Source organism: Nicotiana sylvestris, chromosome 12 (genome assembly GCF_000393655.2).
Source record: "Nicotiana sylvestris chromosome 12, ASM39365v2, whole genome shotgun sequence".
Lineage (NCBI taxonomy): Eukaryota > Viridiplantae > Streptophyta > Magnoliopsida > Solanales > Solanaceae > Nicotiana > Nicotiana sylvestris.
The window spans coordinates 90,380,721-90,398,137 of record NC_091068.1 but is presented as its reverse complement, the minus strand read 5'-3'; positions in this window follow the sequence as shown (position 1 = coordinate 90,398,137).

Sequence of the window (17,417 nt, the reverse complement as noted above, 5' to 3'; positions counted from 1 at the left end):
TGAATGGTATATGGATCAAGAAATTACTCATTGGCACGTATGGGACTATATGGCCCGAGATGTTCTCTACTAGTTCCAGTATAATATGGACATCGCTCCCGACAGAAACTGTTTGTCCAATTTGAAAAAGAAAACCGCGGAAAGCTTCCGCGAATATGTTGTCAAGTGGCGTGAGCAAGCTGCCAAGGCAAAGCCTCCAATGGACGAAATTGAAATGGTCACAGTCTTTCTACAGGCCCAAGAGGCGGACTACTTCTAGAGCATGATGTCCGCTATGGGAAAGCCGTTTGCTGAGGCTATCAAAATTGGGGAGATGATAGAAAGTGGGATAAAAATGGGTCGAATCTTGAGTCATGCTGTTTTTAAAGCCACATCACCAGATGTTCAAAATGGTTTAGAGGGTTTGATAAATGAAAATGGGAGAGAAGAAGGAGCCATGATGGCTTCCAGCTCGAGGGGGGTCCGCAGGTCATTCAGCCAATCATATATGTTTCCTGAGGTCCCTCAAAATTATTATACCCTTCAAAATGCTGCTTATATTGTGGCATCACCTCCTTATGCGGTGATGAACGTGCAACCTTACATGTGGCCACAACATCATACACAAAACCGAGCTCCACCTCCTAGAAATGTCCATCCTTACCAAGCTCCATATAATCCCCAACCAAATGTTCCCCAGTACAATCCTCGCCCAAGACAGTCTTTCAGAAAGAATCAGTTCATCGTTATTGGTGAATCGTATTCAAGCCTGTTCCAAAAGCTAATCAGGCTAGATCTATTGCAACTAGTGGCCCTGAACCGGCCGAACCCCGAGTCCCCCTCGCACCGAGCTGATACTAGATGTGAATACCACTCTGGAGTAGTATGACATATTACAGAGGATTGTTGGACCCTTAAAAGGGCAATTGAAGACTTGATTGAAGTTGAAAGAATCATTTTTCGGGATGAAGAAGCTCCTGATGTGATGAACAATATGTTGCCTACTCACAACATTGGGCCAATAGTCAGAAATATTTGTGAAGATGAGGAATTTGATCCGGCACTGAAGGCTATTGCAGCCATTGCCGAAACAAAAGAAAAGCCGAAAGACGGTCGCCAAGCCTGAAAGTTCCCCAGCAGACGGGAGTCTTAGTAGCCAGTCTTGCTATCCTTTCTACGTCCGGATTATCTCAGGGTGTGATCCAAATGATCTACATTATTGTCTTACTTTCTGATATAAACCCTTTTATCTTTGAAATTTTAAAAAAAATCAATCATAAAAAAAAATTAAAAAAATCAAAAATCAAATGAAATTAATATTTCATTGTCCACGAATGTCTCTTTTCTTAATTTCACTTTTCTTATTCTCTTTTTAGTTCTGTTAAATGCAAATTTCAATAACATGACATGCTTGCGAACTTCATGTCCAGATCCTGAAATGCTGTCAGACATCGAAATAATGAATCAAGAATTAGATCACAATGAAGATAGGTTTAAGGAAATAAAACAAAGAGTTGGAACAACTGAAGGAAAATTGGTTCCAGATTGGAAAGGTCCATACATTGCAATAAGAGTACTGACAAAAGAGTTCGTTGTACTTGGGACACATCAAAGGAAATGTCCCTGAAACAACTGTCAATGCAAATGCAGTCAAAAGGTATTATGTTCTCCGATTGGGATGAAGAAGGTTTTCTTTCTCACTATCTAAATATTCAACCCTTTGCAAACCCTTTGAGCCGGCTCCTATTCTTTGATTACCCTCTTTGGAACTTGGAAGTTATGATTGAGAAAAATGAACAAAAAAACGATGAAAAAAAAGGAGAAGAAAAAGAAAGATACAAAAAAAAGGAAGAAAAGACAAAGAAAATGAAAAAACAAAAAACAAAAAACACAAATGGAAAAGAAATTGAAATGAAAAAAAAAGTGAATGAAAAAAAAAAGATGAGAAAAAAGGAAGGGAAAAAGAAAGAGAAAACAAAACAAAACAGAAAAAAACAAAAACAAAATCAAAAAACAAAGTTTCCTGAACTACGTTCAACTTGATTCCGAAAGGATACGTAGGCAGCCTCTCTCTAGGGTTCAGTCACCAAAACAAAAATCCAAATTCCCCAAAAGTTGAAACTGGGGCAGAAGTTACACTGGTTCGGCGATGATTTCGCCTGAAAGGTTCCAAAGTTGTAATTTAATCCAAATTATTTTTACCCTAAATCCTGTTCAAGTCCTTCTAATCAATCGGTGAGAATGTTCAAGGATCAGAGAATGCAGCTCCTTGGATCCGATGCAATCAAAATGAGAGGAATAAAATAAGAGAGTCTTATTGGTGAAAACCCACATGGGCACTGTAAAGCGATGGTAAGCATAGAAATGGAAAATGATAGAGTCTTGTTAGCGAAAACTCACAAAGAGCACTACAAGGCAATGTTGAGAAGATAAATGAGAGAGGCCAGCTCGTGAAATCCCGCAAATGATGCCCCTGATCGAAAAGAGGATCCTCATAGCCATTGGCACTGACAAGTCCTGGTAAGGTTTCTCGATTTTGAGGCAAAAGTTGTGATGAATTTCTGAGAGTCGGACGGTTTACACAGATCAGGCATCCAGTCCAAAAGGCATGTCATGTTCATTGAAGTTCGCCCGTACTCCAGATAAGTCCTTCTTTCCTTTTCCCCAAAGGGACACTTCTTGTTTTAAAATAATTCTCCATTCCATTGTTTGTTTTCTTTGAATCCCTTTCGGTCTAACTCTGTTACGAAACTAAGACAAAGAAAGGATGGTAAGACTGATTTACAGGGTTCTCATTTGATACAAGCTAATATGCAAAAAGGCACCCAGCCTCGTCAGGGGCATAAGTCGACCTCAACTGGCCATGGTGGCCGATGTTTTGAAATTGAAAACTCTTGGAAGGAGAAAATCAAAAATTGAAGTGCCTATAAAGACAAATTAAGTTGAAAAGGTTGAATCCCACATGGCTAACCGTCTCGGCAAAGGTTTTAAAAGCCAAGGTAACTAAATGCTCTGAAATTGAAATTGGGAGAAAGAAGCCAGAAATAAAAAGTCTATGAAGGCGAAATAAAGTTGGAAAAGGTTAAGTCCCACGCAACTAGATGTTGCGACAAAGTGTGAGGAGTCAAAAGTTCCTCACTGCTCCGAAGTTATAAAAAACAACAAGTCAGAAAGGAAAGGCCTACAGAGGCAAAATAAAGTCGAAAAGGTTTAGTTCCACCGACCAACCGTCATGGCAATATATGAAAAAACTAGAGTTTCTCCAAGGCCTGAAACGAAATCGGTCCTCAAGGAACAAGCAGTTGCAGTTGAGATCCTAATCAAAGAAGCTGGGCCGAGATCAAGATTGAAACGCTCAAGGCCACAAAACCAACCACCGTTTCAAACTGACAAATTATTCTTTGTTTGAAAAATAGGAAATAGGTGCAATGCACAAGTAACCTTGCAAGAAGCAGGTGCTACCAAAAAGAAACAATGTAAGAGCTAAAAAATAGCTTTGCAGCAACAACTCCAAAAAGGGAAGTCTCCTCAAAAATTCTTTTCTGCATTTACTGATTCTATGAAATTAAAAAAAGAAGAAGAGGAAATGATGATGAAAATGAAAAAAAAAATTCAAAATCATGGTAGTATAGGGTCTCCAATTCCTAGCTGCGTCTTTTCCAACATAGGGTCCCACTCTTTAGTTGATGCCAGCATAACCTGGTAATTTTATCCAACATGGGGTTCCAATCCCTAGTTGATTCAGGCATAACCCGATGACTTTTCCGGCATAACCCGATGACTTTGCCGGCATAGCCTGATGATTTTTCAGGTATAACCCGATGACTTTTTCGGCATAACCCGATGACCCTTCCGTCATAACCTGATGACTTTTCCAGCATAACCTGATGACTTTCCCGGCATAGCCCGATGACTTTTCCGGCATAGCCCGATGACTCTTCCGGCAAAGCCCGATGACTCTTCCGGCATAACCCGATGAGTCTCCAGCATAACCCGATGATTTTTCCGGCATAACCCGATGACTCTTCCGGCATAACCCGATGATTTTTCCGGCATAACCCAATGACTTTTCCGGCATAACCCAATGATTTTTCTGAAATAACCCGATGATTTTTCCGGCATAACCCGATGACTTTTTCAGCATAACCCGATAACCTTTCCGGCATAACCCGATGACTTTTCCGGTATAACCCAATGACTTTTTCGGCATAACTCGATAACTTTTTCGCATAACCCGATGATTTTTCCGGCATAACCCGATAATTTTTCCGGCATAACTCGATGATTTTTTCGGCTTAACCCGATGACTTTTCCAGCATAACCCGATGACTATTCCGGCATAACCCGATGACTTTGCCGGCATAACCCGATGACTTTGTCGGCATAACCTGATGTCTTTTCCGGCATAACCCGATGATTTTCCGGCATAGCCCGATGACTTTTCCAACACAGGGTCCCATTCCCTAGTTGATGCCAGCATAACCCGATAATCTTTTCCAACATAGGATCCCACTCCTAAGTTGATGCCAGCATAACCTAGTAATCTTTTCAACTTAGGGCCTCTAATTCCCAGTTGGTTTAATTTTTAGATATAGGGTCTCCACTTCCTAATCTCCTTTTCTCAAGGATACACAATCCTGACTTTTATTGCTTTCACTAAAGTAGTTTAGAATTTTGTTACAATAACTCACGAAATTTTTCTTGTAAAAACTAGGGCAGAAAAATTTTGTTTGTTTGCTTTGGTGTTTGAGCAGGTTCTACCTTGAGGCACAGGGTTCGAGATGACCAAAAGAAGGAGTGTTAATCTAGAATAAAAGAAAAAAGAAAAAGAAGTGAACTCAAAGTGCAGAAGCGGAGAAAATATGTGGACTGCTCAAGACGTGATTGAAGTCACAATCTTTGCATCTCCCGCCTTGATCCGAGAAGTTGCAAAGGGAATGAACCAGCACCTGCAGCTAACAAGCATCAATATCCAGATCAAAAGTCTGCATGAAGAAACATTCAAGACTCAAGATCAAGCTTCAGAAGACTTATAGATAGAAATCTTGTAACTCGTAGCTGATAGGCGTTGTTAGTTTTTTTTTAATTTTGATTTTTGATGTAATAACAAGATCATAGACCAGAGCCTCGACGGAACCTTACTCGATTCTCGAACTCATCACTCCATGCTTCTAAACTACACGTGACCTGATTACCTTATAACCGGGATATGTAGGCTGTCCAAAACCAGGACTCGGTCACATTTTCCTTTCTTCTAGTTCTCTTCTCTTTTAAATAAAGGTCGGGTCAAAAACACGTCTTGTTATTCTTTGTCTGAAAACTCTTCGTGTTTTCAGTCAAAGAGGGGCAGCTGTAGACATGTAATTTTTGACCCTCCCCAAGATTTTACATATTTTAGCATTTAAATATTTAGTTTAGGCTTAATATCGCTATCTCAACTAGATTTGACTCTTTTATATTATTTTGTCACAAAAATGAAAATTATAAAAAAATATATTTTTTCTTTTATTTAGGTAATTGATATTTTATATTGTTACTTTTAATTTACCTACATTTTATAAAATGCAAAAATAGTTCCACTTTATTTTCGGAAATATTAGTAGTTTGGTAGGAATGTTATTTTAATTTTGTAATGATTTTAATCTAATTCCATTTTATTCTTTTAGTACGATATTTGAAAAATACCAAAAATAGGTTTGTTTTAACGGTTAGTTTTATTTTAATAGTTGTTTTTCTTAAGTAGGATTAATTAAAAAATGGGTAGTATTTTAGTCTTGTTCAAGGAGAAAGATTAAAATTTGGACTCAAACAATCCATTTCTTTAGACCTAATTTTCGGACCCTTAGCCCACAAAATCCAAGCCCAATACCCTTTAAACTCATCCAAAAAAGAAACCTAATCTTCCCTTTAAAAGGAAAGGAGCCAAAAATCTTAAGGGTACCTAATTCCAAAAAAATAGCTAAGGCAAGAGAAGCTGTGCAACAACAACATTCCCCAGTAAAATACGACGCCCACTCTGATTTTTATGAATACAAAATACAGAGCTTCCTTCTTCATTAAAAAGATCAGCCATTAATACCCCATTTCAACCCAAAATTTCAACTCCAAAAAGCTACAAAAAGCAGCTGCAAAACAACTTCAAGAACACCTTAAATCCAGCTTGAAATTCAGCTCCAAAAGCAACAGAAAACACATCAACACCCAGCTGAACTCCACCATTTACACCTCTAAAATGCCACTCAGTTCTAGCCTGTTTGGCCATGAATGTTGAACCTTCAACTCTAAAAAACTCAGCTGAAAACACAGCAGATTTTTGCCCCAAAAACAAGCAAAATCGAACCTAAAATCAGCATTAAACCATCCTAAAATCCTCCCCAATACCCAGCTCTAAACAACTCCAAAAACTGCCCTCAAACAACCACTAAAAGATGTTATTTTTCACCCAAAACAGCCTCAAAATAATCCCCCAAAAAGCATAGGTAACAATCATCTTCTTCACTAGGAAGAGCTAAGCTAACAGCAGCCAAAATATCTCCTCTCTTCTTTCATTTGGACACCAAAAAAATGTAGCAGCAAAAGACCTCTAAAAAACCAGTCCAAACCAGCCCCTTCTTCCTTCCTGAATAGCATGAAACCCATTGAAATAAGCTCAAAAGAAAACGCAACTTGAACAGCCGCATTTGGATTTCTTCGTCGCCGGTCGAAGTCGATAGTCTGAGGTTCCAATGGAGGTCCTGATTGCTGGCTGATTTTTTCCAGTTTCTTATATTTGAGATGTTTCATCATTGAAATTGCAATTTTGAGGTCCATTTCTCTTAACATGTTCTTAATAAATATGATACACTTTCAATGCCTTACATGCTTTAATGAAGTAATAATTTTGACATTTTCTAGATTGCTTACTTCACTGCTTATGTGTGTCAATATGTTTCAAGACTGGAATTTATCATGTTTGATCTTGTCTTAATGTTATTTTTAATTTGTTGGTGTTGATTTGTTTTACTCTTTACTTATAGCGTCAATCTCGAGCGGCCGTAAGGTTTTTTGTTGTTAGGTAAAAAATCAAAATTTTGGGCCAAAGGACAATTGGGCTTGGGATTGTTTGTTGAGGAAAGAATTTTTGTTTCAATTAAATGAAGCATAGCCAAGAAGTAACCGGTCACGTGAAGTCATTGGGCCAGGGCCAATCGTAAATCCACTATAATTACCTAATCATATGCATTGAATTTAGTTAGGATTATCAACGTAATGAATGAGCACAATTCACATTACCCCTTTTCTTTGCTATAAAATTGTCTGTCGAATTTATTATCTCATCCACACTTCTTGTACTAGACTAATCCATATCCTAAGAACATCGCAATAATCTCAAACTTTAGGAAATAAATAACTCGTGAACATCGTGGCTTGCTTTAGGTGCGATTAATAAATAAATCGTCGCGACTATGGGTACGGTTCACGTGACATAGTCACGAGACATAATCCCCAATTCGAATGTGCATTTCACGTGACTCGACCATAACTTCTAACAATAATAAAAAATGAACATGTTATAAATTGCGGTGCATTTCATGTGATGCGGTTTGTAATATGTACCAAAATGACAAGTGTACGACAATCGTGGCTTGTTCCAGAAATAAATTCATAAATAAAAAAAGAGGTTATAACGTTAAAAAAATACATAGTAGGTTTAAAACATGTAATAAATCAGATAATTAGGCCAATTATTAATAGTTAATTGACCGTGCTAGAACTCCTTACCTAGTTTTTTGATTTTACAGACTTTTTAATGAAGTCAAATTTTCCTCGATTTGGGATTTTAAAATAAACCGGTGACTTGAGACACCATAAATATTCCAAGTGGTGACTCTGAAATTAAATAAAATAATCCAATTTCGATTTATGTCACTTTAATTGGAAAAATTCCCTTATACCCCTTTCGGGTAAAAAGAAGGTGTGACAACGACGATGCCTACTTCTAGAAAGACAGTTAGTAAGAGATTGCATGTGGATGTGGAAGAGTTGAGTTAGATAAACTCGATTTTGCATGACGCCTATGATGAGTAAATATAAAGTCTTCAGCAGATCATGTGTGTACTAAGACGTGCAAGCCTCTTGATAAGGAGCCTTAAGATAAGAATATCTATCCACCCCTGTGGTGAAAGGCAATGAGAGATTCAGAAGATAGATACAAGTCTGAAAAAGTAAAAGAAGCAAGATGAAGAAGGGCACAAGGCCCCCAATTAATGAAGATTGTGAGTATTTACAATTCAAGCAGAGAAATATAAGCATTTTGAGTTACCTTCAACAGTAATAGAGGTATGTACAATTATTCACACCCATCTCAGTTATGCCCTATAGGAGCTAACATAAATAGTATAAGAGAAGGACAGATATCACGATCCGGCTGGGTTAGAGTGACCCAAAATGTTGGATGGATTGTTAGTGTTAGCTGAATTTTTCGAAGGATATTACAAATGTGGTAATAATTCTCCTTGTGAGACACCCAGATGGTGTATTCTAGAATAGTATAGCTAGATATGAATACTACAAAGATAGGCACTGGAATCCTGGAAGGGATAAATATTACCTTAGCATGGCTCTCGTCCCTAGTAGGGAGAGAATGTTGGGCAACCCGAAGAGCCAATGGATGGAGCAAGGGGCGCTAAAAGCAAAATAATGTCTTGCTCGAGTTTTCAGAATAAATAATAGACATAAATGTTAGCGAAAAATAAGAAGAGAGTTAATGAAGTATTATGAGTAAGATGTGATATATGGATGACAATGGTAGATCAAAAATATGATAGTATTACAGAGTCTATAGTCAAGTGAAGGAAAACACGAGAGATGACAGGCCTTGAAGCAACAAAAGAGTATAGGTCATAAAGTCATATCCTCATTTCAAGAAATAAGTTCGTGACTCTAACGTTATTACCAGAAGGAAAAGTTAGACCTCAGAGTAATAGAAATCAATATGGACTAGTGAACAAGATAAACTTAACATATATTAGGGACTCGGTGATTTGATATAGTCGACATCGTGAGAAATTCAGAGATTACATTCCAGCGATAATAGAATGGACGATAGAAGAATAACCTTTAAAGATCATTCAGGAAAACGCTTTCCTAAAGCAAGTAATGCGAGCAAAGTTAAGCTTAAATGACTATATGTGCCAGTTACACCAGGTGTCATCCTCTTGAGTAAGGAATTATTCGATCAATGATCCAGAGTTAGTTATATTATGAACGCACTTAAGATTTCGGAGTATTATTCATGCAACATATATATCGACATTCATACAGCCGTAGAAGACTCCTGTATAAGGTAAAATAAACAACTACAAGGGCATAGACAAAGGATTGAATTATTAGATCAAGGTATCACGGATATTCCATAGCACCCATGAAAGGCTAAAGTAATAACTAATACCAGGATCTGTAGATTGGAAGGTAGCTTAAGCCTTTATAAATGCTGATTAGAAGGAAGATGAGACTAAAGAGTTACATCAACTAACTAAATTAGGAGTCTGATTATTGGACCCAGAAAACTATAGAAATCGTGATTGAGAACACTGCAGAATCACTCTTAATATCAGAGGTACAAGAGAGACAGTACAATAACCATATTTTATAACGGCTTTACGATAAAGCTAGTTAGAAGTGTATCAGCCTCATAAGAAGTCAGTATGAAATTCTCACCGGATTGTGTAAAGAGGTGCATGTATTATAATAGAAGTTCAAGTTGTGGATGTGAATTATACCTATGTGGAAGGGAGGTCACAAAAGAGATATAAGATGTGATGCAAGACTTTAAGGTAAGTAAGATAAAGGTGAACAATGTACGAGATACTGAAATGCAGAAGATTGTGAATAGTCCATACTTCAGATAGAAGGCTAGAAGCGCGGGGATTTAATATCCAGGAATAATACCAGCATCGTTAGTGGCATATCTTCCTGCCTACTTTTTATAGGTATCAAAAGGTTTAGTTAAGAGAGCAAAAGAAGAGTTAGAGACAATATGATGTCTCGCTTGATGTTCCAGGATAACATAAGAAAATCTATGGTGCAAGCAAGTTGAAGGAAGGTTGCAAGTAGTATAAACAGATATGTGTAGGTTGAAAGCTAAAGTATGGTAAAACAACAAGGTTTAAGGAAGACATGAGTGAGAATAAGAAAGGGCAAGTGAGAAGGTGACAAAAATGGATAAGTCATCGGGATTAAGTCCATGAAAATAAGAAGAGTTGATGGTTTCTCTAAGTTATACAAAGCTCAGTATAGCCTAAATGAACTCAAAAGAGTCTAAGACTTGTAGCATTTAGAAAAGATGGAATGTTGACATGGTAATAGAATGAGGGTGTAATTGTGATAAATAAAGGATGACGTTTGGGCCTTCGATTGAGTAATGATTTGAAGAAACAAAAAAAGGAATTTCATGAATTGTATAGGATTAAAATACCCACGTAAGGTGAATAGCATTGAGATGCTATGAAATACGGTTATGGAAGCATGATATCACCCCAGGTGGATCAGTCTAATCATTTCAGATGTTCCTCGATGAGACGTGAGCCCTAGCGGCAGTATTACATAAAAGGTCAAGTTATCAATGGTATAGATTATAGATCAATATTGAGATAAATCAACAAAGTACTGAGCGAAGAACATCATTGTCACGACCCACACCGATAGGCCGCGACGTGCACCCGATACCTTACTCGGCCGAGTACCAACGTAGCGTATCTTTCTTATTACATCATCATATACACGTGACATACATGCCTAATAGGCCAACACAATCCTTTATAAAGTCAAAATATACACCGACAAGGCCGTACAATCTATTACGTACACGACATATGTCTACAAGCCTCTAAGAATACATAAATGCCATAAAGGTCGGGACAGAGTCCCGCCATACCAAACAATACACGTCTAAATAATAATAACCAAACGAGCAACTCCGAAGCAAATGGAGCGCTCCAACATCTTCCGCTGAGCTGATAGCCTACTTGGAGGGCTCTCGACCTGTCTATCGGCACCTGCGGGCATGAAACGTAGCGTCCCCAAGCAAAAGGGACGTCAGTACGAATAATGTACCGAGTATGTAAGGCATATAAATAAATACATAAGAGACATGGAAAACATATAGAGTACATGACTCAACCTGTAAGTCTGAATAACTTTGTAAATCATAAATTACTTTTAACGTCATGCATATGCGTATGAATGTCATGTCGTGCATAGGTACATGTTTCAAAACATCATCAGCCTCTAAGGGCATCCCATCATATCATATCGGCCACTGTGGGCAAAATCATCATCGTATACCGGCTGATTAGGTGGTGGTGCGTATATAACGCCATAACCTTTCCCATATATATACGCGTATATAACGCCGTAACCTTTTTTCATATCCCATATTCATATATTTACATATATACTCATATATAACACATTCTGGTCATGGGTCAATGCACATGTATAAATGAGTGAAATGCATGAAAAATACATAATAATCTCGATATTTCTTCCGGATAAACTTTTTAACTGCGTATTATTCTGAGACCCATAAAAAGAAGATAATAATAATTTTCATGGGGAATCAAGAATATAGATTACCCTTCTATTTTTATGAATAGAGTAATTTATAGAAAGTGTGTATTTGCTCGTTTCTTTAGCATAATTTGGACCATGCCAAAAGAAAGAAGGGAGGCCTTAATATACCTGGAATAGGGAAAAATCCGTCGAGCAAGAAAAGAAAAATACCATTGAAAGACCGGAAAAGACAGATGGACGTACTTAGTAACTGTACAGATACAATTTCGCATGCTTCCACTACTTAAAATTCAACATCTTCTAGATTAATAAAAGCGGATAGACATATCCTTGTAGTAGAAAAATCTACTTTTTTCCCTCTTTTGTGTTCTTGCATAATTTCTTTACAAATCTTGAACTTCAATAAATGTGTCGCTACTGCATACCAGATGAGGTGATACGCTGCTCTTTCTTCTCTAGGAAAGAATTGCCCAAAGAGGAATCTTGCCTCCATTTTACAAAATTGAATGATTTGCGTCCGTTGTCCAGTGGGTATAGTTTTGATCTTAAGAGCTCACTTGTAGTGCTCGATTCTACCATCCTTTTGGATCTGATTTTCCGTATCAGATTACGTGTTTCATGTTATTATCTTGATAGCTAAGTGAGGCTTAATTCTTAGGCTCCCGAAATCAAACTCATGATTGAACAAAGCTATCTCAAATGAAATTTACTAAGGTTATCATTCTATAGCTTTTTAAGAATAGTTAGAGACCTTTTATTTTTGATGTCTAATTCTGTCTATTCTCGTGATACTACAAAGTGAGTCTTTTTGACTCAATTGTAAGAGTCACACCTTTGGACATGGCCTTGCTGCCACGTGGGTGGAAATTAATCTTATCCAATAATCAATTAATTAATTAGGTAATATCTCGTTATCCGGTAATTAATCAATTACTCACATAATTTAAGTCTCAACTTAATTAAATACTACTCTCTTTCAATATACCTTGTACACCTTAATATCATGGTTATGTAGTACCTTGTATGACACTAGTCCATAAATACCGGATATTTTAGCTCGGGTCATATTTTATCCCAAAATGCCAAACTTTGACAAAATTTATTTTCTTAGACTTGCTCCCCCTTTCACTTTCATGAATTTACTAACCACTTGTGAAATAGCATAATCCTTATAATCCCCAAATAATCTTTTCCTTGGACTGATGTCAATTACCTTACGACAAATTCAACGTAAAATATTGCAGGGGGCAACATCGTCTAACTTATTACTACGAAGCGTAACATCACCTTAATGTAATACTACAGGGTGCAACTCTGTCGTAACTTATTACTGTGAAGCAGAACATTGTCGTAATATAATACTGCGAGACGTAATATTGACGTAATATTGTGGGGTGTAATATTCATTGTACTTATAAATGCCTAGAGGAACATCTTTTCAAGCTCTGTATATGTTCACAAAGTGAGGCCTAGAGAGAGTCGCATAGGCGCACTTACAATGTCAGTGTCGTACAGGCTGCATGATAAAATATAGTAACAGTTACAAGATTGGAAGGATTCCGACCACAAGTTATGGTGTAAGAAAGAGGCCTAAAGGGGAGAATGCCCTGACCTTTGGATTTATTCACATTACTAAAGTATTCGGAAGACATAGGTTATGAAAATAATAATTGCATTAGTCAACATTCGAGGATAAATGTTCCAAAAGGGGAATGATGTTACACCCCGTGTTTTCGTACGTGAAAGTATGCCATAAGTGAATTTATGAAAGCTTGGAAATGAGAAGTTACATCCCGCATTTTTGGACGTTAAAGTTTCGTCGTAAGTTAATCGACGTAAGCTCGATATTATTTTGAGATTATAAGCATTATGCTATTTCAAACAAGTGATGTGTAAATTCGTGAAGGTGAGAGGGTAAGCAAATCGAAAAAAATGAATTTTGTTGAAAGTTTGACATTTTGAGAAAAAATATGGTCCAAACTACAATACCCCGTATTTATGGACTACTGCCATATAAGATACCATATAACCATGATAGCAAGATGTATAAAGTGTATAAAAATTGAGTAGTATTTTAAGTAATTTAAGATAATTCTTAATTATATGGGTAATTGGTTAATTATTGAATTTGTGGATAAATATTTAAGAGAGATTTGTTGGATAATTATAAGGAGGGCAACATCCATGTAGGATTTTGGAAAGTTGGCAGCAAGTTGCCATCTAGTCATATGATTAAGGAGGTGGTGGCTTATTTAGAGGATTTTGTGGCTTAGTGACCACATAAGTGGGCCCCACACCCCTTAGATTAAAAGAACCTCTCTAAACCACTTAAGGGAAATACATATATCTTTAATGTAAGGAATAATGCTTCAGCAAAATCATATAGGTGATAGCAATGTTATTTGCTATAAAATCCATTCAAGGCTACTTAGTAACGTGAGAATTGCGATTATAACATAGCACGGTACAATATTTCTCAAGAATATCATGTAGATTTTTCTCTACATTGATCCGCTGTTACGTGTTTTGTTGCAATTGAAATGTATTAGAAAGATTGTCAAGAGAATTGGATTAGGTATGTTAGGGCTATCCCTTCTTTCCTTTGGCATGATCTATACGACACGAACGAAACGAGCAAATGCATAACTTCCATAAATGACTCTATTCATAGAAGTATTAGAGTGCCTATGTTCTTGAATTACCATGTGTCTTATTATTACATCTTCTGTTCATGGCTCTTAGAAAATTGTGTAAGTTGAAAAAAGTTTACTTCATGATATTACTCAAAGGCATAATGGTCTTATGACATTCCGAGAGATTTTATTGACATAATTCTCATCCATTGCATTTATTTATACATGTACATTGACCCATAACCAGATGGTATATATATATATATATATATATATATATATATATACACTTATATGTATATGGGATATGGAAAAAGGTTACGGCGTTATATACACACCACCACCTAATCAGCTGGTATACGTTGATGATTTTGCCCACAATGGCCGAGATGATATGATGGGATGCCCTCAGAGGCTTGATGATGTTATGAAAGCATGTACCTATGCATGACATGACATTCACATACATATGCATGACACCATAAGTATTTCATAATTTACAGAGTTATCCAGACCTACAGGTTGAGTCATTTACTCTATGTTTCTTCCATGTCTTTTATAAACTTATTTATGTTCTTTACATACTCGGTACATTATTCGTACTGACGTCCTTTTGTTAGGGATGCTGCAGTCATGCCTACAAGTATAGACAATCAGTTTGACTAGCCCTCATAGTAGACGAGGTTAGCATTCAGCGAAGGATGGGTAAGACTCCACCTCATTCAGAGTGCAGCTGAGTCTATCAATCATCCTGTCAGAATTTTGCTACAAACTTATGGGTAGGCCGGTACCCTGTCCCATTTGATGTCAAATACTCTTAGAGGCTTTGTAGACAGAGATTCACTTTGTACAGTATGCCATAGGACTTGACGGTCCATATGCATTCATGTTTTAAGAAAGATGGTTCATTGATACAATGCTTTACCACTTATAGCGATACATTACGAGTTGTGTCCATGTTGGCCAAGTTACCAATGATAGTACGATAAAAAAGATATGTTACGTTAGTACTCGGTTGAGTAAGGTAGCGGGTGCCCGTCGTGACCCATCGGTTTGCGACGTGATAATACTTCATTGTTTTTGTTCCTCAAGTCTAATGCACTAAAAGGTGTCACACCAACACTTTCAAATGGACCACTCCACTTGGATTTTAGCTTCCCGAGGAACATTCTCAATCTTGAGTTAAACAACAACACAAGATCGCCCATCTTGAACTCTTTATTCCAAATGTATTTATCATGAAGACATTTCATATTTTCTTTGTACAAGAACAAACTCGCATATGCATGGTACCAGAACTAATCAAATTCATTCAAATGTGTAACCTACAAGTTAGTGGCTACATCCCAATCGAGATTCAATTTCTTTAGATCCCACATTGTCTTTTTTTCTAGTTCCACCGGATGATGAAAAACTTTCCCGAACACCAACCGGTGTGGAGACATTTAGATAGGTGTTTTGTAAGCCGTCCGATAAGCCCATAACATATCATCAAGCTTTTTGGATCAATCCATCCAATTAGCATTCACCGTTTTAGACATGATACTCTTTATCTCCCGGTTGGATACTTTCACTTTCTCACTAGCTTGTGGGTGATAGGGAGTCACGACCTTGTGAGTAACACCATACGTGTTAAGTAAAGTGTCAAAATCTTTGTTGCAAAAGTGTTACCCCCTATTAATTATGATTGCACGTGGAGTACCAAATCTTATAAAAATATTCTTCTTCAATAAATTCACTACACTTCTCGCCTCATTGTTGGTTAAAGCAATTGCCTCAACCCATTTAGACACATAATACATCACAACCAAGATGTAGGTATTTCCACAAGAGCTCAAAAAAAAGGCCTATGAAGTCAATACCCCAAACATCAAAAATGTAAATCTCCAAGATGGTTGTTAGAGGCATTTCATTTTTCTTTGAGATACTACCTGCCCATTGACATTCATCACATTTTTTCACCGAATCACTAGCATCCTTGTAAAGAGTAGGCCAATAGAAACCACAACTGAGCACTTTGGCCACCGTTCTTTCTCCACCATGATGACCACCATATGGTGAAGAATGGCAAGCTCCAAGAATATCACTTTGCTCTTATTCGGTACACACCTCCTAATCACCCCATCCATACAAATTCGGAAAAGGTATGGTTCATCCCAATAATAATCTTAATAATCTCTTTTGAGCTTCTTCCTTTCGTTTGTAGAGAACTCATCGGAATGAATCCACTCATAAGAAAATTTGCCAACTCCACGAATCATGACACCTCTTTCATTGTAATTTCCAAATGTTGATCATCGGGAAAGGAGTCATTGATTTCAAGACCATCATGTAGCCTCCCCTCCTCCTCCAAACTTGACAAGTGGTCTGCCACATGGTTTTCACTACATTTCCTATCTTGGATATCAATATCAAATTCTTGCAATAAGAGTACCCATCTCGTCAATCGAGCTTTGGAGTCCTTTTTGCTCATAAGATAACGAAGCCCTGCGTGGTCCGTATGGATAATAACTTTGGCACCCATCAAGTACGGGCGGAACTTCTCAATTGCAAACACAATAGCAAGGAGCTCTTTCTCCGTAACAGTGTAATTGACTTGGGAACTATTCATGGTGTCAAAGATTTCAAAATCCTCATAAAATCATCATTGAAATTGAACTTGGCATCCTCCTCAAGGAGCTTGCACAATGGATTTACCACTTTAGAGAAATCTTTGATAAAGCGCCAGTAAAAATCTGCATGGCCTAGAAAACTTCATACACCCTTCACCGAAGTTGGGGTGGAAGCCTAGAAATCATCTCAATCTTTGCCTTGTCAACTTCAATTCCATTCCTTGAGATTTATGCCCAAGTACAATACTTTCCTCAACCATGAAATGACATTTCTTCCAATTGAGTACCAAGTTGGTTTCTTCACATCTAGTAAACACTTTGTCCAAATTTGCAAGACAATAATCAAAAGAATCCCCTACTGCCAAGAAGTCATCCATGAAAACGTCAAGGTAGTCCTCTACCATATCCGTTAAAATAGCCATCATACACCATTGAAAAGTCACTTGTCCATTGTACAAACCAAATGGCATCTTCTTGAAAGCAAATGTACCATAGGGACATATAAAGATTGTTTTCTCATGATCTTCTGAAGCAATTAAAATTTGGTTGTAGCCCGAGTACCCATCAAGAAAGCAATAGAAAGCATGGCCGACCAATCTATCGAGCATTTGATCTAAGAAAGGAAGTTGAAAGTGATCCT